The sequence below is a fragment of the Aquarana catesbeiana genome, linkage group LG07 (genome assembly GCF_042186555.1).
Source record: "Aquarana catesbeiana isolate 2022-GZ linkage group LG07, ASM4218655v1, whole genome shotgun sequence".
Lineage (NCBI taxonomy): Eukaryota > Metazoa > Chordata > Amphibia > Anura > Ranidae > Aquarana > Aquarana catesbeiana.
In genome coordinates, this window is record NC_133330.1 from 79,911,661 (window position 1) to 79,927,877 (window position 16,217).

Below are 16,217 nucleotides of genomic sequence, written 5' to 3' on the forward strand. Positions count from 1 at the left end.
TCATCTGGAATATGCAGTTCAGTATTGGGCACCAGTTCACAAAAATAGGATTTTTGTAACAGCTTACCTGTAAAATCCTTTTCTTGGAGTACATCACGGGGCACAGAGTACCATAGTAATTACTATGTGGGTTATAGGCCACCTTCAGGTGATGGACACTGGCACACCCTAAACAGGAAGTTGCCTCCCTATATAACCCCTCCCATACCGGGAACACCTCAGTTTTTGTAGCAAAGCAATATACATATACCCCAGAAGAAGAGGAGAGTGACCTCTGTGTCCCGTGATGTACTCCAAGAAAAGGATTTTACAGGTAAGCTGTTATAAAAATCCTATTTTCTTTATCGTACATCATGGGACACAGAGCACCATAGTAATTACTATGTGGGACGTCCCGTAGCAATGCTATTTGAGGGGAAGGAGACTCAACCCGTAGGGCGCCAATGGACTTGAGGACCTATACTGCTGCCTGCAGCACACTGTGCCCAACGGCGATATCCTCATGCCCTTTTTTACATCCACTTGATGAAATCTGGTGAATGTATGGACTGCAGACCAAGTTGCAGCCTTTCAGATCTGAGCCATGGAGGTTTGGTGATGCACTGCCCCAGAAGCATTAACTGCTCTAGTAGTGTGCACTTTGACATGAAAAAGGTGAAATCTTACCTTTTAACCATTTAGGCCTGAATTATGACTTGCCAAATCCACTTAGCAATAGTGGATTTTGATGCTGCCTGTCCCTTCCTAAGACCCTCTGGCAGCATAATAAAACATCAGTCTTTCAGACCTGAGCCGTCGTCTTTTAATAGACCTTGACCGCTCTCAATACATCAAGACAATGTAGTGAGTTCTCTACCCTAGAACCTGGTTTTGGAAAAAACGATGGTAGGACAATATCTCACCTTAATAATTAAATATGGCTTCTTTACAGGAAACAGCAGCCAACTCCAATACCCTCTTCCAGAGGGTATAGCAACCCAAAACACGATTTCCCTTGTCAGAAGGACCAAGGGAATATGTTGTAATGGTTCAAAGGGCTGTTTTTGCAATACCGGCAAAAAACTAAGTTCAAGTCCCAAGGGTTCAAGGGTGGTCTAACTGGCGGAATAAGCCGCATTAAGCCTTGTATAAAAACCTCGGACCAAAGAATGCTAAGCAAGCGGTCTTTAAAATGAGAGCGATAAAGCAGAGACTTGGCCCTTAATAGTACTCAAGGCCAGCTTCATTTGTACTTGTAGAAAAAACAAGAATTCTACCTATGTTATATTTCCGAGGGTGCCAACTCTAGGATTCACACCAGGAAACATTAGCCCTCCAGAGTCTATAATATATGACTCTGGAAGCCGGGTTCATTAATGAAGGTAGAAATCACTGACCCAGAGAGACTACGTCTCTTCAGAATGTGGGCTTCAATAGCCAAATCGTCAAACTTGGAGTTTGTAAGGTAGGATGGAATATCGGCCCCTATGAGAGTAGGCCTGGTCGTAGTGGAAGAGATCATGGATCCTCCCCCGACATCTTAACGATTTCTGCATACCAGGACCTTCTGGGCCATACTGGGGCTACAAGAATTACCGGTTTTCTTTCCAGCTTGATCCTGCAATGAAGCCGTGGCAGCAACTGAATAGGGAAAAAAGTCTGACTCAGTGAAAACTGACCCCATGGGGTCACCACGCATCTGTCTCGCATGCGAGTGGATCCCTTGACATAAAGTTGAGCAACTACATGTTGAACCTGGACACCAAAAGATCTACGTCCGGGATCCCCCATCTTTGGCATATAGCCAAAAAGATTTCAGGGGGGAAGGGACCACTCCCCCGGGAACAACTGCTGGCGACTCAAGTAGTCCGCCTGCCAATTCTCTATTCCCAGGATGAAGACTGCCGATAGGCAATGTACATCCTTTCCCGCCAAAGCTAGAATATGGTCCACCACTCTCTGAGCTGCAAGACCCTTAGTGCCCCCTTGGCAATTAATATAGGCCACAGCTGTGGCATTGTTGGATTGGATCCTGACAGGACAATCCCGTAACCTGAATGTTCTGGGCTTCAGAGCCAAACGCGCTGCCCGAATCTCTAGGATGTTGATGGGCAAGGCTTTTTCGGTTCTGGACCACTGTGCCTGGACAGTTGTCTTTTCCAGTACTGCTCCTCAACCTGAAAGGTTGGCATCTGTCGCTACCACTTTCCAGGTAACTGGTATGAAGGTTTTTTCCTTCTGCAGATTCCTGGATACCGAGCACCAACTGAGGCTCAGGAACACCTTTGGGGACAGCCGCATTGGCAAATCTAGAGCTTGATCCATTTTGTTCCAAGCAGACAGGATACTGTTTTGCAACAGTCCCGAATGGAACTGGGCATAGGGAACTGCTTCGAATGAAGCCACCATCTTTCCTAAAAACCTCATGCAAAGGTGAATGGAGGAATCTCTTTTCGACCTGACCATCTGCACCAGCTCTCTTATGGCATTAATCTTTGCCTGAGGCAAGAACACCTTTTTCTGGGCTGTGTCTATGATCAGACCCAAGTACTCCAGCCTTTCTAGCGGTTTTAAGTAAGACTTCTCTAATTTGAGAATTCAACCCAGATTTTTCAGATATTTGGCTGTAATGCGCACGCTTTGCTCCAAATGGATCACCGACTGGTCTATTAACAATAGAGCGTCTAGGTACGCCAAGACTGTTATGCCCCGTGCCCTTAACCTGCCTAGAGGTGGGGCCAGAACTTTTGTAAACACCCAGGGTGCTGTAGCTAGCCCGAAGGGCAAGGCTACAAACTGAAAATGCTGCTGTTCTACCTTGAACCGCAGAAACCCTTGGTGAGTAGGAAATATAGGGACATGCAGATATGCATCCCTGATGTCGATAGACGCCAGAAGTTCTCCTCCTTGTAGGATAGAAACCACTGACCTAATCGACTCCATGCAAAAGGAGCAGATCTTCAGGAACTGATTTCGATTTTTTTTTAGATCTAGGATGGGTCTGACATCTCCATTTGGTTTTGGTACCGTAAAGAGGTTTGAATGAAAGCCCAAAGTTTGACCTCAGAAAGCGAGATGGTTAAAGCACCTGGTATTCCCAGGTGGTCTCCCATCCAGGTACTAAACAGGCCCAATCCTGCTTGGCCTCCGAGATCAGACGAGATTGGGCGCTTTCAGAGCGATGTGGCCGTTGGTGGAAACTCACAAAATTCTAGTTTGTATCCTAGAGACACCGTGGAGATGACCCATCTGTCCTGAATTTCCTCTTGCCAGACTTCTGAGTATTGCAGAAGTCTTCCCCCCACTCTGGCGAGGGGGGGGGGCCTTCATAATGAGGCTTTAGAACTCTGCTTTGCAGGTTTCCGCCCTCAGGACTTCTTTTGTGCCTGGGCCTGACCCTGAGGCTTTCTTCTAGAGTCTGACGGTGGAGGCCGTCGCCACTGCTTAGAGGCGGGTGCCCCTGGTGCAGGAGAAAGAGTCCGCTTAAATGAAGGGCATTTATACTTTCTTTTGACTGGCAAAAGAGTACTTTTTCCACTAGAAATCATTTGGATGTATTTGTCCAAATCATCCACAAATAGCCGTTTTATCCTCATGAAAAGGAAAACCAGTCAAAAGCCTTTTGCATGGTGCTTTGGCTGACCAATTTTTTAACCACGGAATCCTACGCATGTGTTAGAAGAGGGAAGGTCTGGACAGCACACTCCAATAAAAACGTCTTTATTGTGCAAAATAACAAAAGTACAAACCACAGCAGGGTACGGGATAAAAAAGCTGACGCGTTTCACACTCAACAGTGCTTAGTCATAGCTATACAACCACAAAACTTTGCTACAAATACATACTAGTGCATATTAAACATGTGATCAATTGTGTAATTAATTGAAACTAATCAATTATTTAAATGAAATTTGGTTAATAACAAACGTGTGGTTGAGTATAGGGGCACATATGTGTATCCAGGTGAATTAACTTAAAGTGAACCTGATAAATGAAATAGTACATTTTATATAACTATAAGTGCTGGATGAATGTGTATGTATAGTGCTATTAAAAAAATTGTGATTATTATTGTTTAATGTTACTCATTCATATACATTCAATAAATACATCATGAAAGACATATACATATATAAAGTGCATTCATGTAGAGAGGAAAAATGTGTGTCTGTATCTATGTAATAAGTGTACAATGAAACACTAAATACCTAGAATGCTATCTATATAGGTGTAAATATGAGAAATAAAAATTATTTGTATATGCATATGAACAAATAATAATAGATAATACATATGTGATATAAAAACTTAAATTAAAATGTATATATCAAATACATGCACAAAATACATCCTACGCATGTGTACTAGCACAAACGCAAGGCAGGACGCCTGGTGAATGGAATCTTTTATGGCGTCTAAGGCAAAATATAATGCTTTTGGTAGTTCGGCCAAATCCCGGGCTTGCTATACAGGAACCTCTTTAAGGGCCTGTCTGAATTGGTCCTTTAGGGATTGACAGATGCCTATTGCAGCGACTGCAGGCTGAGTAGCGGCACCTGCCAAAGAAAAAAAAGAGGACTTTAGCAGGAATTCCAACCTTTTATCTGTTTGATCCTTAAGCATTTGTGCATTGTCTACTGGACAAGTTAGACTTTTATTCACCTGGAAATCGCAGCGTCAACTGCGGGTACATATCATTTTTTGGTGAATTTCTCCTCCATGGGAGAGAGAACTGAGAATCTCTTTGGAGGGAGAAAATGCTTATCAGGGTGATCCCATTCAGCATAAATAAGCTTTTCTAGTAATGCATGGACAGGAAACGCATGCAAAGACTGTGGGTATTTTAAGGAACCCAAGGAAGAAACCGAACTTTCAGCAGACTCCATTAGGGGTAGCAAGAAAGTGGAATGAACCATCTCCGTAAGAGATTGTACCAGCAATTTCTCAGATTTTGAGGCTGAAAAGGGTTCATCTACCGTTGTTTCCTCCGCAGAGGAGTAATCAGTTTGTTCTTCCTCCCGATCACCTAAAGGGGTAACACCTCATTCTGCACCCACTGTTCCCTTGTAAAGGGTCTGAGGTGGTGGAGGGGGCTCTAGCATGCTTCCTATCCTTTTGGATGGAGGATGCAATTAAAGCCGCTAATCTTCCTTCTAGGCCCTGCAGGGCGGAGGAAAACGCATCTTCAGTCATGTATACAAGGGCTGAAATGTGAGAAGCAGCTGCACCACCAATTGGTTCCAATGACTCGCCCTGGCTTGCCATATCTGGTGTTTCAGGAGAGGATGACAATGTGGAGGCACGACTGGAGTTCCCAGTGCCTTGGGGTGGAATTTTTGGTACCTTCTTTGTGGTGTCTTTTTTGGAAGTCATAGTGTTAAGCACAAAAGAAGAGGCACTAAGCAAATGCACTATTTGCTGAGCAATAGTCTAGCAATACAATGCCGCTATAAAGTTCAGCTTGGTGCTGAGTAAAAATGTATTTCCTGTACTGGAAATGCCTACATGCATCCCTTATGTGCCCCAGCATTCTGTGTGTCAGACCTCCATCTCTTCAGTTGCATCTGATAGAGATCTTCTGTTAAATGAGAAGCGTCTGTTTTAAATGCCTCAGGTGCGAGCTCTGCTCGGCATCCCCAGCGCCTGCGCCGTGTGCTCTTGTGGACGCTATGTCCCGCACATAGCGCCACGCCCCCTCACCACTAAACCGCTCCCCCCTCTCGTTTCAAATCAACAGCAGTCCGCGCAGACGGCGTTTGGGTCTGCCAGTGCGGACCTGTAGAAGAGGAGGCTCTGTCCTCATGAAAATCAAGTATGGACAAGGGCTGGACAGCTGTTTAAGCTGGACACTGAGCTGACTGAGAAGCAGTGTACCAAGGTATGTGCATTTACTCCCTCTAGTGGAGACTTTGAGGCATGACAACATTTTACTCATGGAAGAAACAACCATAGGTGGACTTTTTACAGTTCATAGGCTTCTTCCCTTACCTTATCCTCGCTGCAGGATATTGCTGTAACAGACAGATCCAAACTTCACCCATCACGGCGGGCTGCGTTAGCAAACCTTTAAGGACCGGTCCCTTTTTTATCGGGGTTCCAATCCCTTGGACCTGTATTAGCACCCCGCCAGGAAAATCTTTAGGTAATGTAAGCATGACCAAAAAGTCCTGTGTCCCGGGGTCCAGCCCTGCAAGGAGAGGCCTTACAGGCAAAACCTCGTGCTTCGTATAGGAGGCCCGGGTACCATCTAACTTGGCCTCAATGGCACTTTGGATAGATCCGGTCTATGGAGGCTGTTTAAATCCAGCAAGGATCCCTCCAGTGGAGCTCTTCAGAGCACATCTTCACTCATGACCAACACCTTAGACACTGGCGAAAAAAATGAGGTGGTCCCGGTATGGGAGGGGTTATATAGGGAGGCAACTTCCTTTTTAGGGTGTGGCAGTGTCCATCACCTGAAGGTTGCCTATAACCCACATGGTAATTACTATGGTGCTCTATGTCCTGTGATGTACGATAAAGAAAAGGATATCGGGGAACTGAAGAAAGTGCAAAGAAGGGCAACCAAACTGTTAAGAGGCATGGAGGAGATCAGCTGAGGAAAGATTAGAGGTACAGAATTTATTCTCTTGAGAAGAGGAGATTAAGAAGGGGGGGAATATGATCAGCATGTATAAATACATATATGGTCCATATAGTGAACTTGGTGTTGAGTTATTCACTTTAAGGTCATCACAGATGGCAAGGGGGGCACTTTTTACTTCTGGAGGAAAAGAGATTTAATCTCCAAATACAGAAAGGTTTCTTCAAGTAAGAGCTGTGAGAATGTGACATAGACTCCCTTAAAAGCTGGTTCTGGCCAGCTCAGTAGATTGCTTTAAAAAAAGACTGGATTATTTCCTTAATGTACATAATATAACAGGATGCTAACATTTATACTAGCATCGACCTTGCAAGTAACGATGTTGGTCAAGGGCCGACCCAACAGGATAAGGAGGCCACCTTGACCCTCTTAATAGTCATAAAGACAGTCGACGAACCCCAGAATGGGAGCACCACTCTGGATGTTTACCCTGGTGGCCATAGTACGGTCCATCAGGTGCTAGGTGTCACCAGAACATTAATATTGAATTATCTATTGCAAGTAAGCATTATTCCTCCTAGCACCTATTATCTCACAAATGCAATACAGGTAATAAACCAAAAAATGGAAGAAAGACAGGGAAGTTGGGTAGAATTGGATGACTGCTTGTACCTGGTTAAAAGCTTGAGACCACTCACACCAGCATGGACTTTTATGCAGAGATGAAAATTTGTTATGTAATACCTTACATGGAGAGATGAATGAACAGGTCTCTATTCAGAGATCAGGTGGGTAATCCAAAGCTAGGGTCTGCTAACTTCAGGAGGGCAACATCAAGGCTGGATGGAACAAAATCTGAATACATGCTCTTGCTGGGCCACCCAAGTCGTACAGAATCGTTCCGACTTACCCTTGTAGATCACTATCCACTCCTCTGCCTCCGTGATCTCATTTACCCTCTTAACCCATTCTTCTCAGCCAGGAACCTGTACCTGCCTCCAATATATAGGTATTACTCGTTTAGCAGCAATTAAAAGATGCGGTAAAGCACATCTTTTATATTGGCAAAGCGGAATAGAGCGCACACGGAGGAGGAAGTGAAGTGGTGATAGAGGGAGATCAATGTTCAGAGTTTGCTGGATCTGAGTTTTGACATCCACCCAGAAAGCTTCAATTGCTGAGCACTCCTACCATATATGCAAGAGTGTGCCCCGTTGGCCACAACCTCGCCAACAAAGGTCAGAGACAGAAGGGTAGATGTGCACCAAAGCAGCCGGGACACGATACCACGAGTCAAAATTTTATAATTATTCTCTTGGTTCTTAGAGTCAATGGAGCTAGAGTGGGTTAACTAATACAGGTGTATTAATTGACCCTCAGAGAATTTGCTCTCTAAATCGCGCTCCCATTCCCTATTATAAGCTGGTTTGGTTATGGGAGAAGCTAAGGTAAGCAACTGGTACAACTCTGAAATCATATGAGATACTGGTTCCTCAGCAATAAACATACTTTCAAATGGTAAGGGTAGACACTGCCCGCATTGAGCCCCTCTGTGTTGAGAAGACATTATGGAGCTGCTTATACCTCCAGAAGTCCATGAGTAAGCCACCATGTCGCCCTCTTAGGGTCTCCAAAGGTAAGAGTTTCCCATCTGCTATAAATTTACTGCAAGTGGTATTACCATCAGCAGCCCACGACTCAAAAAAGGGCTGGCACTCCCCCAGTGGAAACCAGGTGAAACCTCCCAATGGTGCCAACGGAGACACAGAAGGTGCCAATGAATATAGGCGGTTGGTGTGGGTCATCAGAGGAGACACTGTGCCCGACAAGCCTCTGTGCTCCTCAGGCAGCCGGGGGGCATACATATGCGACCTGCCATGAACTTCTCCAAGGTGACCCACAATTTAGTTTCATTGTGGTGCCGCCAATTAAGAATCCTCTGTAGGGCCACTGCTCTGTAGTATTGTTTTAATATCAGGTACACCCAAGCCACCTGACCGTTTAGAATGCTTTAGCACTTGCATGGCTATCCACTGTTTCTGACCTGACCAGATAAATTCAGTAAACAGGCTTACGAGCTGAGTGAAAAACCCTTTAGGCAGGGACACAGGTACTATCTGCAGGAAGAAAAGGAGTCTCTGAAAGATGTTGATGATGTTATTGCGCCCTAATCAAGTTAAAGCTGTTTTAGTCCATATTCGTAGATTCTTGCGTATTGCACTAAGCACAGGGACATAATTAAGTGCATATATCACCTCAGGTTGGTTAGTGAGATTGATTCCTAGGTATTTTATGGACGATTTCGCCCAGGAAAATGTGTAAGCCTGTTGCACGTTAGTGGTCGGAAGGCAGAGTAATAGGCAACACTTCAGATTTATTATAGTTTATCTTAAAATTAGAGACCAAGCCAAATAATTGGCGTTCCCCTTAGCAGATTAGGCAACAAGATCAGAGGGTCCGTAAGTTGAAAAAGGATATCATCTACATAGGCTGAAAGCTTATGCTCCATCGTACCCACTGTCACACCTTTGATATTTGGATTCGCTCGATCGGGCCTGAGAAATGGTTCTCGGGCCAAAGAGACCAAGAGGGGGGAGAGCAGCCACCCCTGTCTTGTGCCATTTCTAATAGGGAACCACTGGGAAAGTCTACCATTAACCTTGACCTGAGCACTAGGGGAAGTATACAAAGCTGAGATCCAGCTCAAAATATGCGGACCTAGTCCCATAGTCTCTAAGATCATGGAAGGTATGACCAGTCTACACCTTTTCGGCATCAGTAGATAAAATTATGTAAGACAGAGATGACTGACAGACCCGTGCCCAATGAACTAACTGAATAGCTCAAAGAGAATTATCCCTGGCTTCTTGACCCACTATAAAGCCTGTCTGAGCCGGATGTACTACCGACGTTATAAAATACTTCAAGCGATTTGAGAGAATTTTTGCAAAGATTTTAAGGTCTACGTTCAGCAGAGAAATAGGGTGGTAATTTTGGGGAAAAATATGATCCTTGCCTTCTTTCGAGAGGACCGTAATATGAGCCAGCAAGGCCACCGGGGGACGGGGCTGCCATTGAAGTATCGACACATCGGTGTCGCCAGCAGCAGAAGGAATGTAGTGTAGTAGCCTTTTGTATAACTGTCTGGTTTAGGACTCTTACCATTAGGTAAGGATTGTATCGTAGCTTCCACCTCTGTAGAGGTGATAGGGAACTCTAAGTCTGCCTGTTCGGCTGTCAAAGATGGGAGTCACTCTGAGGCCAAGTTGTCACAAATATGTGTTTAGAAGCCTTCGCCGCAGGAGAGAGGGAGGCTTCCAAGTCATATAATTCGGCATAATAGTCACGAAACAAAGAGGCAATTCTGGAGTTATGCATAGCAACATCTCCTACGGGGTCTGGAGCTTATGTACGTGCGTCAGAGCCCATCTCTTCCTAAGCACTCTTGCCAACATTCGGCCACACTTGTTACCATGCTCATAGAATTTGAGATATGTAGTTCGTAATTGTCTGCGGACTCATCTGTATAATAGGCGAGAGAAGAGTTCTCTAAGGTTGGTAAGTTTTTGAAGAGCCTCAGGGTCTCCGTGATGCTTATGGTGAAGTTCAGCCTGTTGGAGGGCAGTCAGCACTCTATGAAAGCCAGCTTGCCAGTCTTTCCCAAGTTTGGAGCAATAAGATGGTAGCTGTTACTGAGGCATGATCAGAGATAGTAATTTGTTCAATCGATGAGTCCTGCAAGAGCTCTAAAGCATGATGGTCCACATACAAAAGGTCAATTTACATGTAGACATCGTGGACCCTCGAGTAATAGCTAAAGTCTTTGTCGTTAGCGTGGCGTGCCCTCAAGCTGTCAACTAGCAGATGGGCCTGCATGTTTTTTTGGAAATGCTTTAAAAAGGCATGAGAGTGTGTGCGCCTATTTTGTGAGGTGTCTAGAAGGGGGTCTGGGCTAACATTAAAGTCACCCCCCAATATCAGGGTGCCCTCTTGAAATGTCGCTAGGCAGTCGAGCACGAAATCTGTAAATGTTAGTTGCTGAGCATTCGGGGCATAGAGCGTGGCGAAGGTTAATTTCTGAACAGCTATAGTCCCTTTCAGAAAGACGTACCTCCCATGTGGTTCGGTTAGGTGTTCCATAGGATGAAAGGGGCAAATTTATGGATGGCTATGGCTGTGCCCCTAGATTTAGCTAGAGGAGACGTGCTTAAATACCAATGAGTGTATAAGTGTGTAGGTAATTTGGGTACAGAATTGTAAGTAAAATGAGTTTCCTGCAAAAATAGCACCTGGGCCCCTAACCTTTTCAGCTCAAGCCATAGTTTACTGCGCCTATGAAGAGAGCATAGACCCCTAACATTCTAAGGTATTGCCGTAAGAGAAGCCATGGAAAACGAGAGCAGCAAGCAAAAAGCCAGCCAGCACTATCATGCACGGTGTGAGGGTGACGGTTAGGTTGCGTCCTGGGGAAAAATAAAACAAACAGTTCAACAAATAACAGAATATTAAACATGAAAAACATTTTTGGACAGGTGTAGACATGTCCAATACCTGAGTCAACTGTGAGCCCAACATGAGAATCCCCCCTTGGAGGGAGGGATTCCCAGGCTGAATCTCAGCTTCCCAGGAAGGGATGTACACCTATGTGGGAAGCGTGAACTAGCGCAAAGGACCTATGGGAGCTCCCACGCCACTCGCATATAATACATGAAGTCCACAGGGTAGAAGGTAACAAATGTTCTTTACTGTAGACCCGCTGAGCGGGGGGGGGGGCGCAAGATGAGGGCCAAAACCAAGGCATCAGGTAGGTAAAAGGTAGATATAACCACAGCTAAGGACCCCAAGATTCCAAGAAAATAGACGTCAGTAAGCTAGATCGGGGTCTGAAGATGCAAAGAGCAGAGAAACAGTAGAAGTGGATCGATCTTTCGCAGATGAGGTCCCTGGAGAAGAGCCAGAGGAAGGTCTCTTATGGCCCCCATGATCATCTGTTGGGTCATGCAGGGAGCCAAGGTTGTGGGAGAGATGGTATGGGTATGTCCCGAGTGCAGCGCCAATCTGGAAAATCAACCGGTTCCAGCCCCAATGAAGAAAGAAAGCATGGGAGGTCATCCTTGTTTCTCAGCGTGACCTGTCGGCCATCTTTGTTAACGTGCAAGCTGAAGGGGAATCCCCATTTGTAGGTCAGACCTGTGGTCTGAATTGCTGCCAGTAAAGAACGAAGAGTGCTGCGTTACATCTGGGTGTGTCGTGACAAATCTTGGTAGAAGACCAGGCGGGCCCCATCAAAGTCAAAATGCATTTTTTTTACGCATCCACTGCATAATATAGTCTTTCAGGGTATACTTGTGGCATTTGCAATTAAAATCTCTGGGGCTGTCTGGGTTGTCAGAGGGTGGCCGCAACGTTCTGTGGGCTCTGTCAATTTCAATCGAGGCAGAAACAGGCAGTTCCAGGATTTCACGGAAGATGCCACAGAGAGTGGGGATAATATCTTTGGGTGCTGTAGCCTCAGGTAGGCCCTGTATGCAAATGTTTGCTCGTCTGCTGTGTTTCTCAAAGTCATAAAGCTGACAGAGCAAGGCCTCAGTTTTCTGATCCTGGGCAATGCATTGATCTTTCATTGGCGCAATAAAAGGGAGAGCCTCCTCAAATTTCTGTTCCAGAGTCTCCATCCTGCCCCCCAATTGTGTGGTGTCTGCCTTAAGCTGCTCAATATCTTGCTTGAAAGCTCTCTCCACCCGGCTGGCAAAATGCTCCAGGTCATCTCTGGTGGCGAGAGACCATAAATGTTGCTTTAGGTTTCTTTCCCCAATAAAATCAGATATATCTGACCCCGGGTCCTGGGATGCAGTAGAGCGGGGAGAAGCAGGTGGAGCCATATCACTCACCAAGCATCAGTGATTTTGTCGGCTGGTGAGGCAGAGCTGCCGCGCATGGTGTGTCTGAGCGTCCCAGCACCATCTTGGAATTTCCCTTCTGTACCCGCTGGCTTTCTGGGAAGAGCGACTCCAGCGATCCCCGTCTATCGTGGCCAGTCCGCTGTGGCTGGGAAGTTGCCTACCAGCATTGGGGCATCATAAGCGGTGTTTGGGATTGTAAAATCACTCCTGTGGCTGAATTGTTGCTGCAGTGCGAGCGGAGCTCCAGAGCTGAGCATCCTCACTCCTTCATAGCCAGGCCACGCCCCTTCTTTCTCTAATTTCAGGTTGAACTAGATGGACGTGTGTCTTTATTTTCAACTTGACTAACTATGTAACTATGAATATTTTTTTGTTTTGTATATTTTTTGCATCTTTTGGCCAAGAATGAACATAATGTATATCAATATAGTTAAACATGCATGATAATATTCTGTTGTCTGTTTTTCAGCTAGCAGGGGGTGCTTTAGGCTCTTTTTATAGTTTCTCCTTCCTTCCTGCTGAAAACACTGCTGTTTACAAACCTTAATAGCTCAAGCTCAAATCTACTCACATTAGTAAATGAGTCAGAGCAGTAACTTATCTACCTCTCTACCACTCCCTATTTATGGCTCCATTGCAGGCTTTTATCAGATAAAGCCTGAAGTCAATCATGCTGTGTTTAGAAATCTGTTTAAAATATATGTAAAGCCATTTAATTTTGGTTAGAGTAACGAAGGGTTAAAACCAGTTATTTTGAATCTGTCCTTTTTGAGTGTATGGAAGATGAGAGGTGCCAGGCAACCAATAGTGTAGCACAGTTTATTTGGTGAATGACTTGTAAAATCTGTGAAACAGGAGAGAGGACGCTGTGATCATGAGCAGACATGGGCTGGTCAGCACCTGTCAAATCGGCTGAGGAAGGAGGTATGGCTAGCCTCTGAAACGCATCCTGATTGGTCTGTTCTCCTCGAGCTTTGACAGGTGCCGACCAGCCCATGTCTGCTTGTGATCACAGCATCCTCTCTCCTGTTTCACAGAGCCGCTGGCTGCAGCAAGGATTACCCCACGATCCTGTGTGGGATCATCCCCATAGCCTATCCAGGCATAGACTGTCACCACTGTCATCCTGTGAGTTGAACCTGTTATTGGTTTTACATGTCATTCACCCAATAAACTGTGCTACACTATTGGTTGCCTGGCACCTCTCTCCCCTTCCCTTCTTCTGTTTCAGTGCGAGTTCCCAGACCCCAGTGCAGGCTGCCTAGCTTTCATTTGAGACCACAGCTACCATGTTTCCCCGAAAATAAGACCTACCCCGATTTTCAGGGAGGGCGGCAATATAAGCCCTACCCTGAAAATAAGCCCTAGTTTAAAGTGGTTTTAAAATCCTAAAATGCACTGTATTACAGCAGTATATAATGTACCCTGTGTATTTTTCTGTAATCTATATGTGATAAATACCTTCGTTACAGTGCCGCACGGTGCTCAGCTGATCCCCCACTGCTCTCCTCCTCTTCTCCCAGCTGTCAGCTCGGTGCGTGTAAGAGAGCTCAGATGGGCCATGGAAGTGCCAAGCGGCGCTCAGCTGATCCCCCCCACTGCTCTCCTCTTCTCCCCTTCTGCCAGCTGTCAGCGGGAGATCGCGGGCCCCCCTCCCTCTGCAGTGCTTGGAGCAGGGAAGACTGATCAGGCGGGTCACGGAAGCATCGTGCGATGCTATAAGAAGGTATTTATCACAAATAGATTTCAGAAACATGCACAGTTTACATGATATAATAATGTAATACAATGCATTTTAGGATTTTATGCCCACTTTTACTCAGTTCCATTGGCCACTGGGGATTCCTGAGAGGCAGGGCGGGAGATGGGGAGAGAAGACAGCACATGACAAGCCCTACCCCGAAAATAAGTCCTACTGGGTCTTTTGTTGCCAAAATTAATATAAGACCCGGGCTTATTTTTGGTGAAACGGTATTTTGGATTGATTTTTGAGTTGGTATTTTACCCGGACTGAGCACCTGCGAGATATTCTTTTAATGTTTATGTACACACCCACATATACATTTAAAACATTTATATTTTGGTAATTTTACACTGGACAACCCAGGGCAGAGCTGAGACTTTTTGTTTGTTTGTTCCTGGTCTACACCTATTTTGAGAGTATTCTATTCTTCTGTCCTGTAGACATTATAGGAAGTTGGAGAAAATCTCTCTAAATTGAGGTAAATCTTCTCTTACACAGAGTCCACCAGAACAAGTGTTCCCAATGGAAGACTTTCTGGTAGCAACTTGTAATTTTTCAGCCCCAGAGGAAAGGACAAATAGAGAGAATAATCTTACAGACGACGATGAAAACCTGACGGGTTTTCACCCATCTCCACTCTATCCGGAAAAAAAAAAAAGTTTTTCATTTACATACACTTAAAACATTTTGAAAGCAAAAATAATTAAAAAAAAAACACCAACAAATATTAGTTTATCTTTTAAAATAGTTGTGGTATACAACTATTGAAACCTCTTTAGAAGGGAAATAGCATCTACTTATATTTGCTGAGTGGCAAAGCTTTACAGCTCTGACATTACAGCACAAATGTCCCAGGGATTGCAAAGACGTCTCAATGGATTCATCCATTTTTGGCAAGTGTTTCTAGGGTACAATTTATGGATTGCTCCTTCAAGCTATTTTTCCTCTTCTACCATATGTTCCTTCAATAACCATGTCAAGGGTGCTTATATTTTCAATAGTTTACATTTGGGCCAGAATACATCATGCATAATGTACAAATTATAGCAAACTGAAAACAGCTGGGAAATTTGAAAAAGCAAATTAAAGTACCAGTGAGTTCCATGCATATGTGTTCACAGTCAGGAACAGAAAGAAAACAGCGTCTTCTGAACTAAATGAAGGTCCTGTTAGGTTGTACTACAAACATTTGTTAAATGATAATGAAAATTTTAGAACGTATTGTGGAAAAATTAATTCTGTTATTTCCATTCTGGCAAACTGCAAGCTTTTTAGGGTAATTAGTTGAAGCTGAAGTTTAATCTGCTTATATTTTGCCCTCCCTGTTTCCTCCATTCTTCCTTCATTAACATGCTAATGGCATTTTTAAATAAAACCTTTCTATTTTCATTACATACCTCATTTTAAGCTTCTTTTTTTTTCAGCTCGGTGGCTGAAAAAATAAAAGATAAAAAAAATAAATGTGCATGGCCAGCTTGAAAAAAAAAAATGATTCCTTCATCCACACAAGCATGGTGGAATGGATGATTCCCCCCTATCAGAACATTGTATTCTGACAGCAGTACTCACTGTTGTCAAAATACACTGATCACTGGCTGCAGCTGCTGATTGAAGAAAACTTTCCAATATGTCTTGTTTGATCATAGTCCGTCAAGCAGGGACAGCCACACATTGATCAAAATATGGCTGGTCCCTGCTGAACCAGTCAAATTGCACTCAGTGTATGGCAAGCTTTACACCCACTGATGTCATCCTTGGGTGTCTATGCTTCTCTATGCACTGCAAGCAGATCATTGGTTGGTTGCAAGGTGCTGTACATAGCTTCCTGAAAACATCCTAGCACCATGCCTCACTCCTCCTTTAGCCCTGAAGGATGCAGGCTGGCTCTTGGACGGACTTATGCAAATATCAACATGCCTTAATAAATGGATGGGCAGTATAGGGGAGAGAGCAAGGACAGTAAGGTAAGGCCATAGATTATGCAATTTTCTTTCCTGAAACCACGGAA

At 44.6% G+C, this 16,217-nt stretch overlaps 1 protein-coding gene and 1 pseudogene across 1 annotated transcript in view; one reads left to right on the forward strand and one right to left on the reverse strand.

The window, feature by feature from the left end:
• The window catches only part of ATG7 (autophagy related 7), a gene marked incomplete at its 5' end in the record, with an annotated part of 381,295 nt that overhangs the window by 275,145 nt on the left and 89,933 nt on the right, over positions 1 to 16,217 (forward strand).
• On the reverse strand, positions 3,056 to 3,174 carry LOC141104120 (5S ribosomal RNA; annotated as a pseudogene).